The sequence below is a fragment of the Schistocerca nitens genome, chromosome 5 (genome assembly GCF_023898315.1).
Source record: "Schistocerca nitens isolate TAMUIC-IGC-003100 chromosome 5, iqSchNite1.1, whole genome shotgun sequence".
NCBI classification, from domain to species: Eukaryota; Metazoa; Arthropoda; class Insecta; order Orthoptera; family Acrididae; genus Schistocerca; species Schistocerca nitens.
This window is the reverse complement of record NC_064618.1, coordinates 343169420-343192958: the sequence shown is the minus strand read 5'-3', so window position 1 is coordinate 343192958 and position 23539 is coordinate 343169420. Positions and strand designations below refer to the sequence as shown.

Sequence of the window (23539 nt, the reverse complement as noted above, 5' to 3'; positions counted from 1 at the left end):
ATCAGAGTGTGGCAGTGTTTACAGGAAAGCAGTGGAATTCATTGGAGAACATAGGAGAGTGTTGATGTGCATTGGAAGGCGGTGAGGGAAACAAAGAAAGAAGATGACTTGCAGTGATAGAGAGAAAGCCACGGCCTGGAGTGAGTAAAGAGTAAAGAGAGCAACAGAAGATGGGAGACAGCAACGAAATGAGAGAGACAGCAAGAAAGGTCAATGGTATGATGATGTCAATGGGTAGTGGAAGGTTGGCATCTACGAAGCTGGCACTGTGAGGGCCTGTGTTGTGAGGGTTGGGGTCGTGATGGTTGGTATGCCAGTGGCACTGCAGTTAGCTGATGGAGCAGGCCACACTGGAGTAGGCAGTGCTGGAGCAGGTGGCACTGGTGTGGATGGCGTCAGAGTGGGCAACACCAGAGTGGGTGGTGCCGGAATGGGTGGTGCCAGAGTAGATGACACTGGAGCAGGTGGCGCTGGACACAGTGAGAACATGGTGCAAGGCTTAGCAATGGAGGCAGCGAAGGAAGATGCATCTCCACAGGTTCCTGACAAGCTCCTGTTGTGAGATTCACTGTTGTTCCCAGCATTGCAGGAAAGCTGAGGCCATGGTGATCAAGGGGATAAGGAGGGCGAGAATAAAGAAAATATTACACACATTAGACTGTCCCTTGTAGCCACTTTCTTGTTCATGATCGCAAGGGTAAAAGCACATTTATTTATATGTCACTGGTAGTGATGAACAATGCTTTATTATTATGCTGAATTCCATGAGGCATTGGTCTGTGGTAAGCAATGGCTGCATCTGGTGATGGCTGACTTGGATGAAGAATGTAGTGCAGGCGGTGTCCAATGAAGCCATGGTTGGGAAGCGAGCAGCAGCCGTATACTGACAGCACAACAGTTTGTGGAGCATGCGGACCTGAACCTATGAGGGTGAGGTCAGTGACAGACAGTGACCACTAAGCATGACAGTGAGGCTGTGGTCGGCAGTGCTAACTGCTTGGTTGCACACGAAGAAGGCTGGTGTCCAGGGCTGTATCTCCATGTGAACACACACACAGGAACTCGATGGAACGCCGATGGCTATGCGATGAGCAGATGGTTATATGCATACCAGGCGGAAGAGTAGATCAGTTTACAGGCAACACATTACCAGTGTAGGAAATTAATTCTGTGATTTTGGCACCGCACAGAGTGATGCTGGGAAGCTGTATTGTGCTGAGTTTTCCGTAAGTCTGCCATAAATATGCTGATGTTTATAAAATGTTCAAATGTGTGTGAAATCTTATGGGACTTAACTGCTGAGGTCATCAGTCCCTAAGCTTACACACTACTTAACCCAAAATTATCCTAAGGACAAACACACACACCCATGCCAGAGGGAGGACTCGAACCTCCGCCGGGACCAGCCGCACGGTCCATGACTGCAGCGCCCTAGACCGCTGATGTTTATAATTAGTGTATGTTGAGTGTCTTGTGTTTATTATAGCAATTTTGTTAGCAGCGAAACAGACACCAGTGGGCTGAATCTGTTGCAGTGCAGTTGAATTTCCAAGTGGGCATGACCACCGGAATACCTCACTTTCCAATATGATATACTTACCTCAATACAGTCATTGCTAAGTCATTTTTCTGATTTAAAACCTGGCTACAATTAGAAATATGTATTAATCTCAGTGTTCAACCAGGACTACATTGAAAACTTACTTTCCCAGATAGCAGAGTTTATGACAATCCCTGACAGGCGGAATTCAAAAGCCATTTGTGTATGGTACTTTCATTATGAATAAAATTATTGTGACATTCAGTTACACCATTTTTCACCAGTCATAGCAAAAAGTGATGCAAATTACCTGACTTCCAAGTTGCTTACAAGATATGGAAATGGCACTGAGAAAGCATTGTCAATGGTATAAGGCGAACAACAAATGAAAGGGATCACATTACATGATTTAATCGTTTTACCTTTGACAGAGGCTTCAAAGTGTTCTCTAGAAGGTCTCCACTACATCGCTGGATCCACAGACAAATCACTTAGACATCCTAGTGGCAAGACAACAGACGGTCAAAAAACGCTACAAGTTCTAGATGCATTGAGAAACTATCTTTTGGTGACTTGGCTCTTTTAGAGTACCGGTAGGTGGTAGAGGTGCTGACTCGTCCAGCATGACGGAATGTTTGTCGAACTATCTGTTGAATGCAATGACGTACTTCAGACTACAACCTCGAGAGGTCAGAAGTCTGTGGCGATTGTTATTTGTCTCGGTGCGCACAGTGTTGCTCATTTTCGGCTACTGCGAACGAATTTGTAATTATTTCCGTCTTTATGTGATATATTCTTGATTCTGCTTTTTACTACAGGTAAGATAATGACTTATATACATTCAGAATCACTGTAGAATCCATGGTTCTTAGATATATTCTGCAGAAAACGATTATTTCACGAATAACTTTGAGTTCGAAATATATACCAGCATGCATCAATGTTCCTCCACTATGTTAGATATGGCGAGGACTATGGAAGATTATTAAGTATTTGGTGCATTGTTTGTATTGTAATACTGCATGAGAGCATAAATGAACTTCATATAAGTAATTCGAGACATTACTTTCAATTTGAGTTTGTAGTGAATCGCTGTAGGGAAGTACTGAAAGACGAGACAATGGCAATACTCCAGCTCACTGTTCATCAGACGAAGATGCAGATTGTAGTGATGACAACCCACGTGCCAGCTGCATACCAAATCAGGGTGGGAAGAGTTATGATAAGCTGTACAAGTTACAACGATTTTTGTCTATGGTGGGTGACAATTTCAGAATTCGCTATCATACAAGTGGATGTTTTACGTACCAGGTACTTCTTTAATAATTTTTTCATATTACGGGGCCACAGTCATACGGTAACATATTTCTTTAAAGTCAGTACCACCATTAGACTGCCGGCCTGGGTGGCCGAGCGGTTCTAGGCGCTACAGTCTGGAACCGCACGACCGCTACAGTCGCAGGTTCGAATCCTGCCTAGGGCATGGATGTGTGTGATGTTCTTAGGTTAGTTAGGTTTAAGTAGTTCTTAGTTCTACGGGAGTTAAGTCCCATATTTGAACCATTAGACTTGTTTATTTATAGTGTTACATTTACACCTACACAATCAGGATTTCAGCTTCAAAGTGCCATTCTCAAGTGTTTTATGTGTTATAAATTGCCTAAGATGGCATACTGTCGTATTAAAATACACTATTAGACATATTGCCTTAAGAGTAATGAGTACACCATTTTAGACAATATGTCTAATAGAGTATTTTAATACGACATTATGCCATCTTAGGCAATTTATAACACATAAAACAGCTGATAATGGCACTTTGAAGCCGAAATCATGATTGTATAAGTGTAAATGTAACACTGTAAATAAACAACAGTCTAATGGCGGTACTGACATTGAAGAGGTACTTCTTTGTTTAGAAAAAACGAATCTTCCTTCTAAGGATCCGATGCTCATGTGTTGCCAACTCTCCAAAACAAAATAAGCTAAGAAATGCCAAAAAGGCTGAAAAACAAGGTGTATTATTGAGCAGTTTTATTTTTGCAACACTTATACAGTGTGCGGTATTTAAGTGGAGAGGGGGGATGTATATAAAAATATCTAGTGAGCTAGATATTTCCAGATAGTTCCAACTCTATGAAGAACAATTAGATCAAATTTTACTGCTAATCAATTCTCATACTATTTTATTTTTTACTTGAAATATAACTTACTCATATCAGGTGTGAAATTCAGTTTAAAACAAATTCAGGGAATAACTATTCCACAGGACTTTGGATCATACCTTAAGTGCGTATACAACGTTTAATTTTAATGGCTTTAATAGCTGCAGAGAAAAGTGCAAAAGAATTAAAGTTTAGAGGTGTCTCTCTTGCATCTCATGAGAGAAATGATTTGTAGATGCACTAGTACTTCGAATGCAGATATGTCTATAACAATTTGACATTTTATTTCTGTGATAATATCAGCCCATTTCTAAAATGTCGATATTTTGACGAAAAATGAATTTAAATAAACATCTTGGTGTCAGTTTCTTTCGCATAACTTTCTACTCTCATTAAAGATATAAATAATGTTTCTGCTACGTACTGACAGGACAAACTCCAGGATATCTGCACTTTAATATTACATTATTTCGTACACACAGCAAACTACTGTATTGAACAAGAGTGTGCTGTCCCTCGCCTCAGTTCAGTCGCCGGCACATTTTTTAATACAACTATGAAGCGCACCGCTATGACTTCTGATTCATCCTGCATAAATCAAAGTTTTCTTTGCCTGAAACAGTTTCCTTCGTTATTGTGAAGTTGCGATACTTTATTGATTTCAGCTATGCTCCACCAGCGTTTCCAGTAAATCTCTCAGCTTGTTTCGTAATTACGTTTTTGGTCTTGTGTAAGTACATGCTGATGAGCCCAGAACAGACCAACAAAGCTTTCGTTACTTTTGCTGTACTTTTTAATTCAGTCTATAGTACATTTTCGCAGAGTATTGAAGATAGTTATGAAATCTAAGTTCAGCGTAAATACTTAGGAAATCAGCGTTGATTGTAATGATTTCCTACTGGCACGGAAAAAAGGTAGAAAAGAAACCAAATAATTGTGAAAAAAGCCATGTCCCCATCTAAATCACTCTTTTGCCACCGAAAAGGTATTAAAGAGGAGCCAGAGTTAGCTCTAAAAAAGCTGATTTGCAACACTGAATACGCTGCTTGAAGTGCTGCTCATGGCAGATCCCTCTATTTCTGCAAAAATATATTTTTCATCCAGTACTGCTATGTAACTTGCTGAGTGGTTGTGCAAGTAATATATGACCACTGTTTTCGAAAAGCTGTTTCGAAAAACATCACAATGTCTGTTAAATGTTCTTATTCTAATGTAATTGTGTAATGTTTCATCAGTTTCTTATAAAATTGTTCTACAAATAAAACCCTTGTGCAACAAGTATCGAAATTCGTTTCATATCCCTGTATCTGAAAGAGTTAATCATTAATTCGCATTAGTCGCTTTGAAGTTGTTAAACAGTTGCAGGTGTTATTTTTAAATTTTCCTTTCAGTGATTTGTGTGAAGTTGCTAACGTGATTTAAAGCTGGACGAGAATTTTAAACGGGAAGTGCCCAAGTATTTCTCAAGAGGTCATTATAAGGCACGCCAAGACCAAAACCATCAGGATAAGGCACCTGAATGCAAAATGCAGAGGATTAAACAACAGCAGAAAAAAATCAGCAGATGGAGAGCTCCTACAACCACACCATATCAAATTAAAGTATTTTATTTCTTCTTGAAAAATGCTGGAAATAAGGCAATCAATCCTCAACCTTCTGTATATTCAAGCATAGTAATGTGTCAAGTAACTGGAATTATAGCGTTTTCTTATTACTTAATAACTACACGAATAGATATTACTCACTATTGCCGATTGTGAGGGCACAAAATGTTTTTATGAAACTGAAAGTTCCTGTAATTGTGATGTCTTTAGGACTATAGAAAATTGTATTATACTTAACAACTGACTGAAGAACATCAGGTCATGAGTTATATTACAGAAAATATTGAGTAGCTGTAGGAGAAGGTGGGGTAAAGTGGCCACTCTAATTGAAATTGAATGTTCATAAAACCACAGCTAACAGGAGCATCTGCAGATATATCTCGAATCTACATACTGTAAGGTATCACATCAAATATTTAGAGCTAAGGTAAAAGTATATTTTATTACATATACAAAAGTTTTTCCGAATGATTACATTGTGGCCACTTTTCCCTATCCAATGGGGTAAAGTGCCCAGTCCTTGGCCACCATTCCCACTAATTAGTTTTAAAAAAATGGGCAGGCTTATAGTTTTTATTTCACGATTGATTATTATTAGGAGAACAATAATGCAGAAGAGAAAGAAACGTGTTGTAATACATTGTTTGTACGAAAATGTCAACAAATGAGAAATATTAATTATTCTTAATGGTGTAAATAGAGAAATCAACGACTAACTATGGGTTACTATTTTGGTCTAATTCATTCACAATTTATCCATGTAGAAGCAATATTAAGTAATGTACAAAATTTGCACGTGAAGTTGTCATCATCTTCATCACATCCAGCACACAGTTCATGAGCCGAACATTTCACAGCTCTGACATTTTATCCATCCTTCATTTTCTTTAGATCTAGAAAACGCTTCCTTTCAGTAAAAGCAATCTGTGCCATTGTCCTCATCAGTAGGACTTACTCCCTCCAGTTCGTCTTGAAAAAGTTTCTTTTCAGGAGAAACTCTTTTAACATTTGTTTCCACTTTTAGCTTCTTACCTCTGTTTTATGTTGCCTTACACAGTAGAATATTAGCCTTATCTCTTTGATTTTCTTCGAATTTACTTTTTTCATCAAAAGCTCTTTATCTTTCTTCCTTTCCTTTAGCTTTAGCCAACACATTTGTTTAATGGCTTGAAGTGATTATGGCAGTCTTTCATTCACTCTTTGTTTCTGAGGCAAAGGTTCTACATCATTTGGGCTTACATAGAACCCACCTGTTAGATAATCAGGAGGACGGTATTTAGTGGTCGAATGCTGAGGGGAACCTTACGTTGGAGAAGGCTTGTCACCTATAATCCGAAGGCAGCTTGCACTTGAAGACAGCTCATAAGTTGATTCCAGAAATGAACCAGTAGGCCTTGTTGAAGAAGCCACAGCAGTTTGGCGTTCAGAGGGACTAGCACTCACAGAAGACTTAGTAGTTTTGCAATGAGAAGAACCAATATTTGAACATGGCACAATATTAGAATCCCTATCCAAAGGGATATCAGTAACTTCAGCTGCAGTATAGTCTTCATTGGTAAACGCATTAGGGTCTACAGGAAAAATTCCAAACTTTCTAAAGCGATTGATTACTATCAATGGAACGTCTGCATGAAGAAATTCTTCACCCAAGACTGCATTTATTTGAAGCTGTGTAATAGTTTTTCCTGGACTATTGCGAAGAAATTTTTCGCAAGCTTGTGTGTAGAAGGTTTCAAAAACAGACATAAATGCCACGTGCAGGGATTGGAGCTTGTGGCTACAGTGTGGGGGCAAGCACACAACAGCTGTATAATTTTTCCCTCTTTATCAATTAAAGATATGTTCTTAGTATGGGTAGAAAACATTTAAGATTAGTAGATCTGGATCCTGAGCAGCTGATTTTGCATATTTATAAAAATATTCAAACCAATCCAAAAAACTTTCACTCTGGTACCACCCACTAAGGTGGTATGCAAATTCAGCTCCCGACAGACCCCTTTTTACGATTAATCTTCATTCTTCGCGCAGGGAAGATCAGAGAAGTGGAATGAAATTTCCCCCTGAAGATATGCACACTAAAAAAGTCGACACAAACCTGAATTAGCGGCTCCAACTTGTTGTCTCCCTTTGAGTTCAAACACTTTGCTGTTCTTGGACTAAACTGCCACAAGACCGGTTTCATCTACGTTATAAATGCGACGAGCAAGATGAAATCGTTTATCTTGCAGTGTTTTAATGGTATCAAAGAACTTGTCCAAAGATTAAAATTAGGATGTTCTTCACTCAACACTACCCTTATGCTGCCCATAATCCTTTTACTGTCAACTTCACCTCTGTTTTTCCCTAGTACTCTTTGTTTTAGCGTATTACGTGGAATATGAATTGTTTTAGTGCTGCTGAAAAGGGCTGCTTCAATAGCCTTTTGCATCGCAACAGGGTCACATGTTTGTTCCTTTGTTTTCCGGATGTATTTTCTTGGCCTCTGGAAACTCTTGCAAACCCTTGCAGAATAGCAGCATAATGGATATTAGTTTCGTGTATCAAACGATTTGTAACGTTTTAATTTCAATTGTTATACTATGCATAAATTTGGAATTAGTTAAATCTCTTTGGGATAAACAGATTGAAAATGAACTGCCGGGAATAGTGGGCATCATTTGGGAAAAGTGGCCATTTTTTCCAGCGTGTAGCGTGATCAATTTTCCCCATCGGACGCCTTGTCTGTATCAGTGGTTCTCACATGTAACAATACAACCGAAGGAAACGACAGTGACATATATTTATAAGCTAAAAGGCATTGTGTGGACTGTGATATCGCAAAAACCTATTAGTCCACATAAAAGTGAAGCATCTAAAGTAATATGAGCGACTCGAACGATCGAAAAACCTAAACGTTTTCGCTGAAAGATAGTGGAGCAAGCTTGCTTTGTCAACGTCACTGACAACACTAATGGTGTCGATTACATCTACTTTACGAAGCCCACGAGTAAGACAGGCCATGCACGCCACATACGTCACAGCACGTGACACTGTAGATGTTATGAGTGCCAGCACCCGTCACAGGCGGGCAGCGAGTAACCGTTTCAGAGGAATTGAAATTCTTAACTGTGTTTTTAAATGCGCCCAAGTTCTCGATAAAAAACGACAAAATCAAGACCTTTAGTGGGTACCTTTTCAAATAAATATTGATTTCCGCTGGATCCTGCACGGAGGCGAACGATCCTGAAGTGTGCATGACACGCCTACTAGCGAGGCGTCACAGGTACGGTTGCAGGTCCCTTATCCCTCGTTGGTCCCGTAGTCTGGCCACTTCTCCGTAGTAGGAAGCATTGTTGACGACATCAAATACGCAGTGGCCACTTTCCCCAACCTGGCCAATTTACCCTCCTTTCCCCAATATGTCAACCAGAGCCGCAGTATACAGCTTCACTCTTGTCATTACTGCACTAAATAGACAATGAAGTTTTATAGCCAGAGTATAGGGTGACCAAACGACTCTTTTTTCGTTCTGATCCCTTTATCGTGCAAAATATTCAACAGGATGTCAAATGTCCCGTTTTTCGTAATCATAAGAATCTAACCTTTTTTAGTTTCATTTTGTGTTTTTATATATTTTTACGTCAATTTAGTGCCATAGACATAGTTTTTAACATTTTCTTGAGTCTTGCTTAGTATTGGTCACGGGATGAGAAGAGGTATAAACAGAAGATTTTCCGTCATTGTGCTCAGTGCGTGACTTACGCGTGAGCTACGAGATTCGTATCGATTATTTGCTACTGAAGAAATTACAGACAAATGTAACAAATTCTCGTTAAAGAACATTATAGGACTGTCATTGTTCAACTGTATTTGCTGTTACGAATTAGTTATTTTTCACTGTTAGATGACGTAAATTTGCAGTAGATGCAACCGACATGATGTCTTTGGACTGTTACAGAGAACAATGGCAAGTATGCGGCAGTTTCAATTCTGGATTCGGCAATCTTGCTTCAGTGGGCTCCATTGTTTGTTGTTTTCTATGTGAGAAACTAACTCTTGCCCATTAATATGGGGAAAATAAAGTGTTCTTTCTTGAAAACTACAAAAGAGTAGTCCCCTTTCTTGACAGAAATCAAGAGTACGAAGGCAGAACATGTAATACGTTGTGTCGTTTTTTCCAATAACATGGAGGGCGTGCCGACATAACGCAGCACATACCGAAAGAAGCAGCTCCTTTTGCCAGTTTCTGCGATAACATCTGGCAGCATAATTTCCTTTGTGAGTACGAATAAAGTACAAACACAGGAAGATAAACGTATCGCTGCGGAAAAGGGCTGTTTGCGTTACATACCGCAAAACACATTCATCCTTTCCGTTCAACGGACTGCTCGGCTCTTCTCATCAGATACCTATATGATTAGAAATTCACGTGTTCCTAGACAAAATGCGAGTCGATTTTAGTGAATGTTTTATGGCTGTACGCAACGCATGAAGTTCTGTGAGAACTCAAGCGATGCGAAGTATGTATGTGTGATGCAGCGGCGTAGCTAGGGGAGGGCCGGATGCGCCCCGAGTGCCACCCTTATGGAAGTAACACTTTTATTATTAAATGTAGTTGTTCGTTTATTTTCGTTAAAATTCTGTTCGTGATCTCGAGATTAGGTAGAATACCGACACAAGTATATATTGTCTGTATGTCTATAATGAGCTCACCCCCATTCAAGTTTGCGGAAATACTACTCCCGGGCGAGGATTGGCGGTGCGAGGGACAGTGTCTCGTACAGTACTGACAAATCAATTTTCGTGCTGATTATTTGCTATGGTAGAAATATCTCATAGAACTATAAAAATTGTGTAGGCGGAATTTAAGGTCTCCCACATTTAAATGTGAAATAATATGGGAGCAACAGGACACAAAGTTCATGTGTAATACATCGAACAAAGTTACTGGAAAGCAGTGGCAGTGCTTGGTGTTGCAGTGTTGCGCTATTCTCAGTAATTTTACGCTTCATGTTTTCCCTTGTCTTGAATATTTTTTGGTTCAGTAAGCCAAATACGCTCCACGAAATATATTACCTTTGGTCGTGCAACGCTCTGTTGGCTCATAAAGAACTCAAAAACGCAACTGGGCTCGAAGCAAACTGATTAAGCGCAGTAAATGAAGCACGAAAACGAGCCTGTTTGTGCAGAGTATTGTACTGGGTAACAGCTTACAACTAATGGCAGACAACGATATACACACAGAATAAACAGCAAACGCCAAAGCAGCTAAAGACGGAAGATAACACAAATCGAAGAAAAAACTGTTGATTCTTTAAGATAAAATCAACACTGTACCATTAACATCCTCCCTCAATGTTAATTATTAGCATTACAAAAACAAATTACAAGCTCTAAATAAGCCCTGATGAGGCTCCACATTTTTCAAATTTTGTTTTACCTAGTGGCTTTGTTAGAACATCAGCTTCTTGGCTATTTGTGCTAATGCACTTAACACAACTTTCTTAGTAAAAACTTTCTCACAAATAAAATTTTCACATCTATATGCTTCAGCCTATGATGGAACTGTGGTTCTTGTAAAGGCTTATTATTACTGGCATATTGTCATGGAACTGTGGGTTCTTGTAAAGGCTTATTACTGGCATATTGTCTGCATAAAGTACAACAGCTCTTGGACTGCCACAAAGACAATGATACAAATTACTGAGCCAAAAGGCTCAGGTAATATAGATTCTGTTGATAAGACACACGGTGGGTTGCTTCTTAAGATGCCTCTGAAACACTGCAACCCAAAACTTTGTGGACTTTCTGTCTACTCTGTCACCAGCCCAATCAGGGTCCACATAACTTTTCATACCTAGTGTTTAACAGACTCAGTTTTAGGGTTACCTTAATGTAGTGCAAGACATGTTTTAAAGCATTCCATGAATCCAGGCTTGCATGTGATTGGTATTTGCTTACAATACTAGCTATGAAAATATCTGATGTGGAACCTAACAGTGTACATCAATGAACCTATTAATTTTCTACACCTTTCCTCAATGTCTTCAATTTCAGGTTTTTCTTTCTTTTAACATACTGTGACCAAAATTTTACTCCATGGGTTGAAACAGAATTACATTCAAGCATATCAATAACTTACAACACTTTTTCAAGTTAGGCACTTTGGTAAATAGAAGTCACCATACATGTGGTTACAGTGTTGCTAGATAGTAACTCTTTAACGTCCTTTTTCTGGCGGATGTACTCACCAGACGAAATTTTGGAAGAGACTTTTTTTATCATTGGCATGTGAGGAGCTGCGCTGCGAAGCCCAAGTGCGCGAATTTCATTTCACTCTGTATATGTCGGTTTGTGAATAAAACATGCTGAAGAGGAGTGACAAACAGATTCTATTTAATATAGTTTAGTTTCAAGAGAAGTATTAGCATGCTGCATCATTAAATCTTCCTAACTGCTAGACTCTGGCCTCTCCTGAGAACTGCTTGTCTACTACTGTACAATATATGTATCTTCCGTTTGCATGGATTTAAAGTTAATACAAATAGGTATATTAAGAAGTTTCATTTTAACATTACTAACCTCACTTGTACATTTATTTTATCATCTCCCTTCTAACCTATGTAAACGAGGTTCTGCCGTATACAGTTTGACTGTCCACATAAACTAGTTTTCGAAACACCCATTTCCCCTGATTAGTTCAGATAATCGACACTCTGCCATACTTAGCCAGCAGAAAGTTGGCTACTCTAACAGCTTATTTTCACAGAATGAAATGAAATATTGCTTGCTACCTGTGTCTGCAAAGCGCAACGTTAAATACTAAAAATAATACGATAACATGACAGCCACTTTGAGTTAGCATAAGCCGTCCATTTTGTAAAGTTACATGAGATGATTTATTTGTGTTTGGGTAGCATAAATCGCATACATAAACCTTAACAGAAGTGGTATTGTCAGCACGGGCAAGCTGACCAAACTACAGTTAATTGACAAGTGATTATTATCACTTCTGTTATGACTTAGGTATGTGACATGCTGCCCTCACACAGACATGTCAGAAATATTTCTGATGCAGCTTTTGAAAACAGATAGCTGGATGCAAACTGAAACCAGCAATGACAATAATAATTCTTTTCAAACTCAACTGGATGCTGTATTTGCTGCTAGGATATCAATATTGGTCACATTCTGAGGGGCGTATCCTAGAGGCTAGGATACAAAATTAATGTTGTGGGAGAAGTGAATGCAGGGAGAAGTGTTCTCCATAGAGTGGTGCCAACTCGTGGAATGTTTGGAACTGTTTCTAGTCGGCTACAGCACTCTGTGAAGTCAATGCATATCTACCATGTGCTACAGACAGGCCAGTACTCGACCCTGTCCCAATTTAAATGGGCTGCGCTGCCTGCCAGAGAGATGCCGTAGGGTGGCAAGTCCCTTAAGTTTGTGTTAATGGTACAATGTTAATGTTTTCTTACAGAAGCAAAACAATGTTTTTCTTTGATTTGGGTTATCTTCTGTCTTTAGATGCTTTGGCTTTTCTTTTATGTCTGTCTGTGTGTGTGTGTGTGTGTGTGTGTGTGTGTGTGTGTGTGTGTGTGTGTGTGTGTGTCTGTGTGTGTGTGTATTGTTGTCTGTCATTACTTGTAAGCTGTTACACATTGCCATAAACTCTGCACAAACAGGCTTATTTTCATGCTTCAGTTACTGCACCTGATCACAGGTTATTGGGCCAGGTGCATAAGTCTGTTTTTCAGTGTAGTGGCAGAGATTTGTTTGGGGTGTCATGCACAACAGCAAAATTTGATGTTATTAGCGTAGTGTTGGTGTGGCGCAATAGAGCAACTATGCATCAGTTTCAGTGTTTAAAGTTGTCTGGAGGGGACAACTGGGCAGTGTGGAAATTTCAAATGGAAGTGATATTCAGAGAAAAAGGTCTTTTAGATATTGTCAACTCATTGTTATTACACCACCACAGGAGAAAGAAACTGAAGTAAAAACATGCCTGGAAAAGGACACAAAAGCACAGGAACTTGTCAGTGTCAGCCGGGATGTGGAAGACTGCATATTAAAGAGTCCACAGTGAGTATTCACCTACTTCAGCAGAACGTTTTCTTGCCCCAGTTTGTTGATGACTTGGTGGTTACAGTTACGTTGAAAATAGAAGAAATCAACACCAAATTGAAGCAAGCAGGTGAACCACATTCAGGTAAAAGGATAATAACTAAAGTGTTAATGTCTTTGCCATAGCAATATAAACATTTCCATTCAGCATGGGAGTCTGTTCCCTTTGAGAAGCAAACGCTTAATGAGTTAACTTCAAGATAGCTCATTGAGGAAGAAAGAAACAACCAGTCCGATCAGCCGGAGGTAGCTTTGGCCAGTTAAAGCAGGCAGCTAAAAATTACGTGTTCTACTTGTGGTAAGGAGGGCCATTATGCAAAGGACTAAAAGTAAAGTGAAGAGAGAAACACAATGCCGCAATTATAGTAAGAAAAGAGGTCATCTGAAAGATTGCAGGCTGTTGAAATTGATGGAAGGCGAAAAGGCTCAGGATGTAAATGCCTTTATGTGTATGAATCATGGAGTTGACCTACAGGATTACTGAATCATGGATACAAGTGCTAGAGAGCATATGTGCAATAAGAGAAAACTGTTTATGAAACTGGACACTGTGCAAAGCTCAATGAAAGTTACTGTGGGTGATGGTGACAATGGTGGGCATTGTGCATATTGAAGCCACCCTTACGAGTGAATGCTGGTTCATCTGACCAAATTACGATGTTCACAAAGTCATTGTTGGCTTCCTGTTATTTTTGGAACCGTGCTTCGCAAGACACGCAGCTGCCTTGCTACGCTATGTGTACGTCGCTGAGGTTCTTGGTGTATAACCTCCAGAATAGCTTCCTCAGTAGATGGGATACAGCGAGTCTGTGTATGACCTCTGTCACGCGATGGTTGAAGGACACAACCTGATTCCCGAAGGCGCAGCTCCAGATGACAAAACACATTTTTTTCTGGATGGCGTCGACGAGGATATCTAGCAGCTTATTCATGAGCGGCAACACCAGGCCGGTTATCAGATGCATCATATACATTGTTTTTCTATGCCATATGTATGCCACATTGATTTAGTGATTTACAATGAGAAAATTCGATACGTGTATGCATGTACATTGGAGTCTGCCACGGGCGCGTTACTCCTCTCGCACCAAGTCCGTCTGGTGGACAGCACATACATATAAACACGCCGTCAGTCCTGTGCACTGTTCCACCTAATGCACATTACCCTTCTGACAGATATTGTTCTGCATGATTCACCCCGACACTGCTAATTGTGAAATGTTCGGTTTTGAATCACAGTGTTTCCCTAACAGTAATAGATGTGATGTTTCCCCAATCCTATCAATAGAATAATAATAATAATAATAATAATAATAATAATGCACCAAGCAGGGTAACTCGTGGCCTGAGGTGCCTTGTCACAGTCCGTGCGGCTGCCTCCGTTGGAGGTTCGAGTCCTCCCTCGGGCATGGGTGTGTGTATGGAGGGATGGGGAAGCGGAAAGCGATAGTAGTGTACGGGTGGGGAGAGAGACAAACACTGTCTGGTGGAGTGTGAGGTGCAGTGTCAGGAGTTGTGTGGCAGGGAAGTGGGGAAAATGGAAAAAATTAGAGGAGTGGGCCAAGACGGCTGTATGCGTTGGCAGAGGGCTGCAAATATGACAGGACAGAGGGGGTGTAAACTGTTGATTGGAAGCTATGGGGACAGTATGTTACCGTAGGTTGTGGCCGGGATAAGTACGGGACCGGAGAATGTGTTGTAAGGATAACTCCCACCTGCACAGATAAGAAAAGTTGGTGGTGGAGGGTAGGATCCAGAAGGCTCAGGTAGTGAGCAGCCATTTAAATTAAACATGTTATGTTCAGACGCATTTTGTGCCACAGGGTGTCTTACTCTGCTCTTGGCCAGTTTGGTGGTGGACATTTATCCTGGTGGACAGCTGGTTGGTAGTCATACCAATACAACAAGGTGTACAATGATTGCAGCAGAGCTGGTAAATGACATGGCTGCTTTCACAGGTGGCCCGTCCCTGATGGGGTAGGATAAACCTGTGACAGAAGTGGAATAGGAAGTGCTGGGTGGGTGGATTGGGCAGGTTTTGCACCTGGGCCTTCAACAGGGATATGATCCTTGTAGCAAGGGGTTGGGACTGGGAGTGGCATAGGGATGAACTAGGATGTTGTGAAGGTTGGGTGGGCGACTGAACACCACTTTAGGAGGGGTGGGAAGTATCTCGGGTAGTATGTCCCTCATTTCAGGGCATGGTGACAGGTAATCAAACCCCTGGCAATGGACATGGTTCAGTTGTTCCAGTCCAGGGTGGTACTGGATGACAAAGGGGACACTCCTTTGTGGCCGGTTTTTGAGGATGGTGGGAGGATTGGGGTTGTGAGGGGCAAATGGCATGGGAGATCCTGTTTGCGGACTAGGTCTGTCTGTGAAGGCAATTGTGAGACCCTCAGCTTACTGAGCAAGGGGGTTTCTGTCACTGCACATATGCCGTCCCTGGGTAGCTGGGTGGGGGTAGGGGTGGGGGTGAAAGGTATGGCAGCTGTCAAAATACTGGTACTGTTGGTTGTTGGTAGGATTAATGTGGACAGAGGTGTGGGTGGAGTCATCTGAGAGGAGAAGGTCAACGTCTAGGAAGGTGGCACACTGGGTTGAGGAGGACCACATGAAGTGGATGAGAGAGAAGGTGTTAATGTTTTGAAGGAATGAAGATAGGATGCTTTGGCCCTGAGTCCAAATCTTGAAGATACCATCAATGAACTTGAACCAGACTAGGGGTTTGGTGTTTTTGGAGGCTACGTAGGTCTCCTCTAAATGGCCCATAAAAAGGTTTCCATAGGAGGCTGCCATGCTGGTGCCCATGGCTGTGCTGTGGATTTGTTTATATACCTTCCCTTCAAATGAGAAGTAGTTCTGGGTTCAGATAACGTTATTAAGATGTATGAGGAATGAGGTAATGGGTTTGGGGTCTGTTCAATACCGGTAAGACTTTTCATACCAAAAAATCCCTCCCATATGGCCTGGGTACCCATATACAGTGTGCCTGCAGTGGCAAGAACTCCCTTGCTCAGTATGCGGAGGGTCTCATGATGGCCTTCACAGACAGACACTATCCCCCAGACCTAGTACACAAACAGATCTCCCATGCCATTTCCTCTCACAGCCATAATCCCTCCACAATCCCCAAAAAACCAGACACAAAGGAGTGTCCCCTTTTCACCCAGTACAACCTTGGACTGGAACAACTGAACCACATCCTTCGCCAGGGCTTTGTTTGATTACCTCCTGCCCTGAAATGAGGGATATCCTACCCGAGATACTTCCCACCCCTATTTAAGTGGTGTTCAGTTGCTCACCCAACTTCCACAACATCCTAGTCCATCCCTATGCCAATCTCAATCCCAACCCCTTGCTACAATGATCATATCCCTGTGGAAGACCCAGGTGTGAAACCTGCCCAAATCACCCACCCAACACTACCTATTCCAGTCATGTCACAGGTTTATCCTACCCCATCAGGGACCGGGCCAGCTGTGAAAACAGCCATGTTATTTACCAGCTCTGCTGCAATCATTGCACAGCTTTTTGTGTTGGTATGATGACTACCAACCAGCTGTGCACCAGCATGAATGGCCACCGCCAAGCTGTAGCTAGATCAAAGTAGACCACCCTGTGGCACAACATGCAGATAAACACAACACACTTGATTCCAATGATTGCTTCACTACCCTCCACCAGCAGCTTTCTGAGCTGCACAGATGGGAGTAATTATCCCGGTGTCAATCTATAGTAACATACTGTCCCCACAGCCTCCACCCAACAGTTTCCACCCCCTCTGTCCTACCATCTCCTCCCCAGTCCTGTCTCCCACCCTGTTTATTTGCAGCCCTCTGCCAATGCATCCATCTGTCTTTCCCTGCTCCTCTTGTTTTTTGTTCCTTTTTCCCTACCTCTCTGCCTCACAACCTCCTGATGCTGTGTCTGTTGGCACTCTAGTCCCTACACACTCCACCAGACAGTGGGCATCCCTTCCCCTTCGCTTTCCCTTTCCCCTTCCCCACTCCCTCCAGATTGCTGCTTACATTCCACGTGATGTTGCATTCTGGCCGGAGATGCTGGAGTTGGCAGTCATGGTTGTAAACATTGTGTGTGTGTGTGTGTGTGTGTGTGTGTTTACTGATGAAGGCTGTGGCAAAGCTATAAGTGAGTGTCTTTTAATAGTGCCTGTCTGCAACTTGACGTGTCTTCTTTACAGTAAGTAGCAATCTATTGTTTCTACATTGTTGATATTCCTACCTGGAGTTTCCATTGTAAAACTGAATAAAGCAATAGATGACACAGTCTTGCAATTAATGGATGCTGAAAAACTGAAGTGGAAGCATCTTTTATCAAGATTACTGGATATGACTTTGTTTCTAGCTAAACAAAACCTATCCTTTTGTGGACCTGATGAATTACAAGGCTCTACACATGAAAGCAATTTCTTAGAATTAGTGAAACTACTGTCAAAGTATGATGTAGTGTTGAAAGAACATGTCTTGAATTTGGAACATGGTAAATCTCAAAAAGTATCATATTTTCACTAAAAGTACAGAATGAATTTATAAATGTTTGAGCAAACCTCGTAATATCTAAGCCTGTCAACAATTTTTTTTTAATCATTTAAATGTTTTGGTATCATGTTTGATAGCACAGCTGACTAGCGAACCGAGTGTTCTGTACAGACAAGTTACTCTGTAACTGCAATATATGATCTGAAGATGGGCAGCTAGCCCGAAACCGGTAATTGAAAATAAAGTATAGCGATCGAAGACTGAAACGCCATATTTTATTAATGAACGATCGCGGAATTCCCATTGAGACGATTATGTCTAGTTTTGATAAACATAGTTCAGTCTAAATGGCTTAAGGCCATGATGAGTTTTAAAACAAAACAGTCATAAACCGAAGAAATCTGTATCACTCACAAAAATCAAAAAATGGAAGAACTTGACTCAGTCAGGATCCTGGGAATAAACTTAGACACAACTTTGAGTTGAAATTCTCATGTAGAATATCTAGCAAATAAATTGAAGAGCCTTGCATTTGCAATGGAAATTTTAGCCTGTGCCAGTGATTTGGTCACCAGGAAAATAGTAAATTATTAGCTACTTTGAATCAGTCATTCGATATGGCAGGATTTTTTGGGGAAACTCAGGAAACATTACATGAATTTTAAAGTTGCAAAAAAGGACCATTCACATGTGTTCTGCACAGCCGAGGGCATCAAGTCGACCATTATTTAAGGACCTAAAATATTAACTGTCTCCTTTTTATACATATTTGAGGTGGTTCTTTTCCTACACAGTAAAGCTGATCTATTTAAAAAAATCAGTTTGAACACTCATACGACACAAGATATAAAGGAAACTTTATGCTCACCATTCATCATTTAAATCTGTGTGCTCAGACTCCTCAGTATATAGCCATGAAAATTCACAACACAATATGACGGTAAATATTTTAAAAAGCAAGTTACATGATTTTGTAATTAAACGATGCTACTATTCTGTGAGAGATTTCATGAAGGATGAAGTGATACTCTGAGCTGGATCCCTAAAATGGAATAAAAATTTATGATAGTTATACTGTAAATATGACAAATTTTAAGTAAGTAAATTTTCCACAAAGTATTACTGTAAGTGTGAAAAAAATTTAAATAAGCAAATTGTAACCTCGACATGTCTCCTGTACATCAGACATATGTTCTGAAATTATGAGATGAATAAAACACGTTTCACATATTGTTTGATGAGATAGGATGCGTGAACATAATTGCATCCAAGAAACTTGAGGAATGGGAAAAAGCTGTTTTGGAAACAGATAACGGATGTGGTAATGTATTCCACAGACTTAAAAGTACAGGTACTTCATGTAAAAATAGAGAGACATATGTAAGTTTTGCTCTTGCTGTATCAGGCACAAATGCTGTTATGGAAAGAGTATTTTCAATTGTGAATTCCCTTTGGATTGATGAGAAAAACCATTTTACTGCTGAAAATATTGAAGCAATTGTAATGGTTAACACTCATTATCAAGACCTTATCTGCAAGGGCTCCTACAATCAGCTATTAACTAATTCAAAGCTCTTGAAAGATATTAGACTTCTGTTAAGTACAAAATTAGTAGCGGCAATTCCTGATACAGTAGTTACCCATTCTATAGATTTTTGATGTCTACATTAGTGTTCATGTGTTAGAAATCATTCTATTAATTTCTCAACATTTTGAATTATAATCAGGTATTGGGAAAACAATGATGCAGTGCCATTACAAGTATGTTTTGAAGTGTGTTGTTAAAATGTATGCCTTTTTATGTGTATAAACTTTAGTTTTTATTTATTTTAGTAAAGCGATGCAGTCATATATGCAGAATATTTTCTTTTTATCTAGTGCAGACATTTTCAGTAATGTTTCCCTTCATATCTTTGACAATCCTGACTGTGAATATCAGCAAATCATCAGGAAACTGATGATGATAACCTGCTTCAAAGAAATGAACATGTGGAAAAATCTGCAAATATGGCTGCAAAATCCTGATGTGTGTTTTTAACCACAGAGGCTGGGCAGGAAGTAGCCAATTACAAAACTACAGCTCATGCGAGTTTTTAATTTATCCAGTTTGCGCTTACACCTTTATGCCAGGTCATCCAGCGTCTACTCTATACAACTGAAGGATTCCACAGCCCCTTGACATCCTCTTCTTTATAAATTTGGATGGCAGCTGGTAATTGTAATCATTGTACTTAAAACAAAATGTTAGTTTTTGGGGCATAAAAAGTATTTTTCCCACATAGTAGTATTTAACATCACTAAAGAATAGTTTATAATGTTGTTCACATCAGTTTTATGTGAAACAACATGATACAGAGTTAGGTGATAATAAATACTTCTTGTTGCTGTGATTAGTGACATGGGCCAGTGCAGCTGCATCTTCTGAGATCAGTATGTCAGCCAGTAGGTACAAATAATGTTGGTCTAGACAAGCAAAATCTCTATATGATAAACGATTGTGTGAGACTATATCCACATTACAAGAAAAAGTGACAGTAAAAGGGAAACAACTTTACAGTTGCTCCCACCCATCAGCCAACGCACCGAATGTCAGTTTGGGTTCCACAAATATTATTTTTTTATCCTGTGTGCATTGAGTCTCTCAGAACAGTTTACCATATAGAGATTTTTGCTTGCCAAGACCATAGAAAGGTTTGAATTCTTTCCCTTAGGTTCAGCTTACTCTGACAGAACAAACTTGCAAGCTAAATATTGTCCGTATTTACTCGAATCTAACCCGCACTTTTTTTCCGGTTTTTGTAATCCAAAATACCGCCTGCGGCTTAGAATCGAGGGAAATACAGAAGCGTCCGATCTTACCCGTCGGCTTTGACCCATGACGTCACAAATACCGCGGAAACGACCATAAACAACAATTCCAATATGGCGGATATAAAAACATTGAATACGTATTGTAAACACTGAAATACACAAGTTTCACAAAAAGCCTAATGACTGTAACGGGACAAGCGTGGGAAATTGGGGTTTTTTGGGTGGGGAGAAACTAAATATGTCGTTATGCGGTGGGGGGAGTCTGCAGTGCCCGCCCATTAGTGTCAAATCAATATTTTCGAATCATAGGCGGCCGCTGCCGCGGCCGCATTCCAAAAAAAAAACTCCCAACCTAACCTCAAGTGGGCTACGCTACAGATCAATATGTTCATCAAATTGCTTCATATTACGTATACATGTTCTTTAAACAAGAGTACATCAAACCATGTATTAGGTTTTCCGCGCCGTAATGACGTCACACACCACAACACGCTTACGTCACGGGTCAAAGCCGACGAGTAAGATCGGACCTTTCTGTTGACCCGAATCGAGTGCAAAGCAAGCGGGAGTTCTGAAAAATGTTGGTGGGTGCCGCCACAACTAACTTCTGCCGTCGAATATATGTAGCGCTACAAAGGCATGATTTGTAGGCACAAAGATAAATATTGGCACCAAAACCTCTGCGTCAGTAAAGAAATTAAAAAAAAAAAGGTTGAAGACGAGCCTTTTTCCTCCGCCCCGAGTTTCGACCACTGCATTTTGGTACATTATCCAACGAAGTAAATACAAATTCCGTATTGTTCATCTTCGAATGTAGCTGCATTTCAATGTACTACAAAAATGCGACTGGCAAGACTGTTTGGGATGTTTGTCAATATGGCCTACTCTGCGTTCTGAATTTTTTCCTACCTGTGAGAAGAGATGGTTGCTAATAGGAACTTTTATGAATTGTGAATCACATGCAGTATTCTCTTCACCATAAGAATAATACGAATATAAACATGTTGCCATGTATTGTTTCGTGTTTGCTACTATCTCATTTAAATCCTGTCTGCCTAATAAACTACGAAACTAGAGTTGGACAACAGCAAACGCGGAAGAATATACATATCATGTAATGTTTATATTCGTATTATTCTTATGCCTAATAGTGATAGTCAGAAATGAAGCACGGCAATTGACTAGATTTTTAAATCTAAGATGACTCTAATTTCTGTGCAGAATGTAATGAACTAAAAAGCCGCCTGCAAAGATTTTCAAACGGAGAAAAATTTTCGTTAAAATTTCGTTCAGAACATCATCTATCATACGCAGTCTATTATTTGGTTCTTGTTGATCATTATCAAAGACAGCAATAGTGTAAGTAACAACAAATGTTTCGCTAATGAGACGATTCCTCTCTATTTTTTATTTGTAAGCGGCGGTAGCGCGCACAAAAGCAGGCCATCCCGCGAGCGGCAACAGGCCTTAAACACGCACAATCAGAATGCGACAAACAATGCATGACACAGTACAGTAATGCATTTTCAGCTTAGAGTGACGTAAACACCTATAACAAAGAAAACGGCGCTTATCAGATCAAAGAAAAATAAGCAATCAATTCAAACCAGACGAAGCACGTGAAAAGGAAGGGTACCCGTATAAATACGGACGGAGCGTCTGACGCATAGCAATGGCTACCTGGTAAACCTTAACTGCTAAGCTTACGACTCGAACCAAACTACTGCAGCTGTATCGTCATTCATTCGACCTAAATTGTGTCTCATATTAAAATTAGAAGAACTTTGTTTCGATTTGGAGGTGGGACCTAAAACTTTTCTCTCCCCTTGAATTTCGAGTCTCAAATTTCACGTGCGGCTTAGATTCGGGAAAATTTTTTTTCCTTGATTTCGAGTCTCATTTTTCAGGTGCGGCTTAGATTCGAGTGCGGCTTAGATTCGAGTAAATAAGGTAGATTAATATTTATTTGGTTACTGTAGTTCCCTTCATTAATGCACAATGATGGCATTTCGCCTCTCCTCTGGAATGACTGGCATTGATGTACAAAAGATGATCACTGACAGTGGTGACACATTAACAGGAAGTCAACACTAGGAAGGCATGTTGTGCTGCCTCAAGACAACAGTCAGAACAGCACTGGTACTTGGTGAGTATTTTAGAGAGGAACTTTTTCTATACTATGTGCTACACGACACAACTTGATCCCAGTTTATAGTAATATCTCTAATTTTGTTGTTCTTGGCTGTTAAAGAGTCTTTTCTATTAAATTTTTCTCCCTTTTTTTATTTTTCTGGACTTATTTTCCCCTATTTTTTACTCATTTATGGCATTTTTGATCTGCTTGCCACCTTCTCTTTCACTTCAAAGTTTTAAGATTTTCAAATGTTGTCCATTACCAACAACTCACTTTCACAATTGTTCTCTATGGTATTTTCACCTGATCTGGCGTCCTGATCAACTTTCCTTGTGACAGTGCTTGTATCCTTCAGCCTTAACAATATCTTTTCCACCATACCTTTCCTCTCTTCCACCAAAAAGAGTCTCTAGCTCCAAAAGCTATATTTTTTTTACATCTATCTCTGTGTTCCGTCTTCTGGCAGTCTGAGAGTAGATTTTCCATATGTATAAAATAAACTCTTCTCCATTCATTAACCACTTTCACAAAATATAAGACATTTGACAGACAGCAGAACTACTGACTAATATAAATTACAGTTGTTTCTTGGTGAAAACTTCATCTGTACCACAGATGAATTATTGAACGTAAACACAATCAGTTACAAACCTGTAATGTCATCATGTTTACAAATACAT

General features: G+C 40.1%; 1 protein-coding gene across 2 annotated transcripts in view; it reads right to left on the bottom strand.

Moving 5' to 3' along the window:
* Window positions 1-23539, bottom strand: part of LOC126259473 (pyruvate dehydrogenase phosphatase regulatory subunit, mitochondrial) — a 161555-nt gene that overhangs the window by 34906 nt on the left and 103110 nt on the right. Inside the window, exon 16 of one of the 2 annotated variants that reach the window (XM_049956308.1) lies at window positions 18814-18956. The exons of the other annotated variant lie outside the window; for it this stretch is intronic. The gene's annotated coding sequence lies outside the window, so the exon portion shown is untranslated. Of the gene's footprint in view, window positions 1-18813; window positions 18957-23539 lie in introns of those variants that run through there. 2 annotated transcript variants of the gene reach the window in all.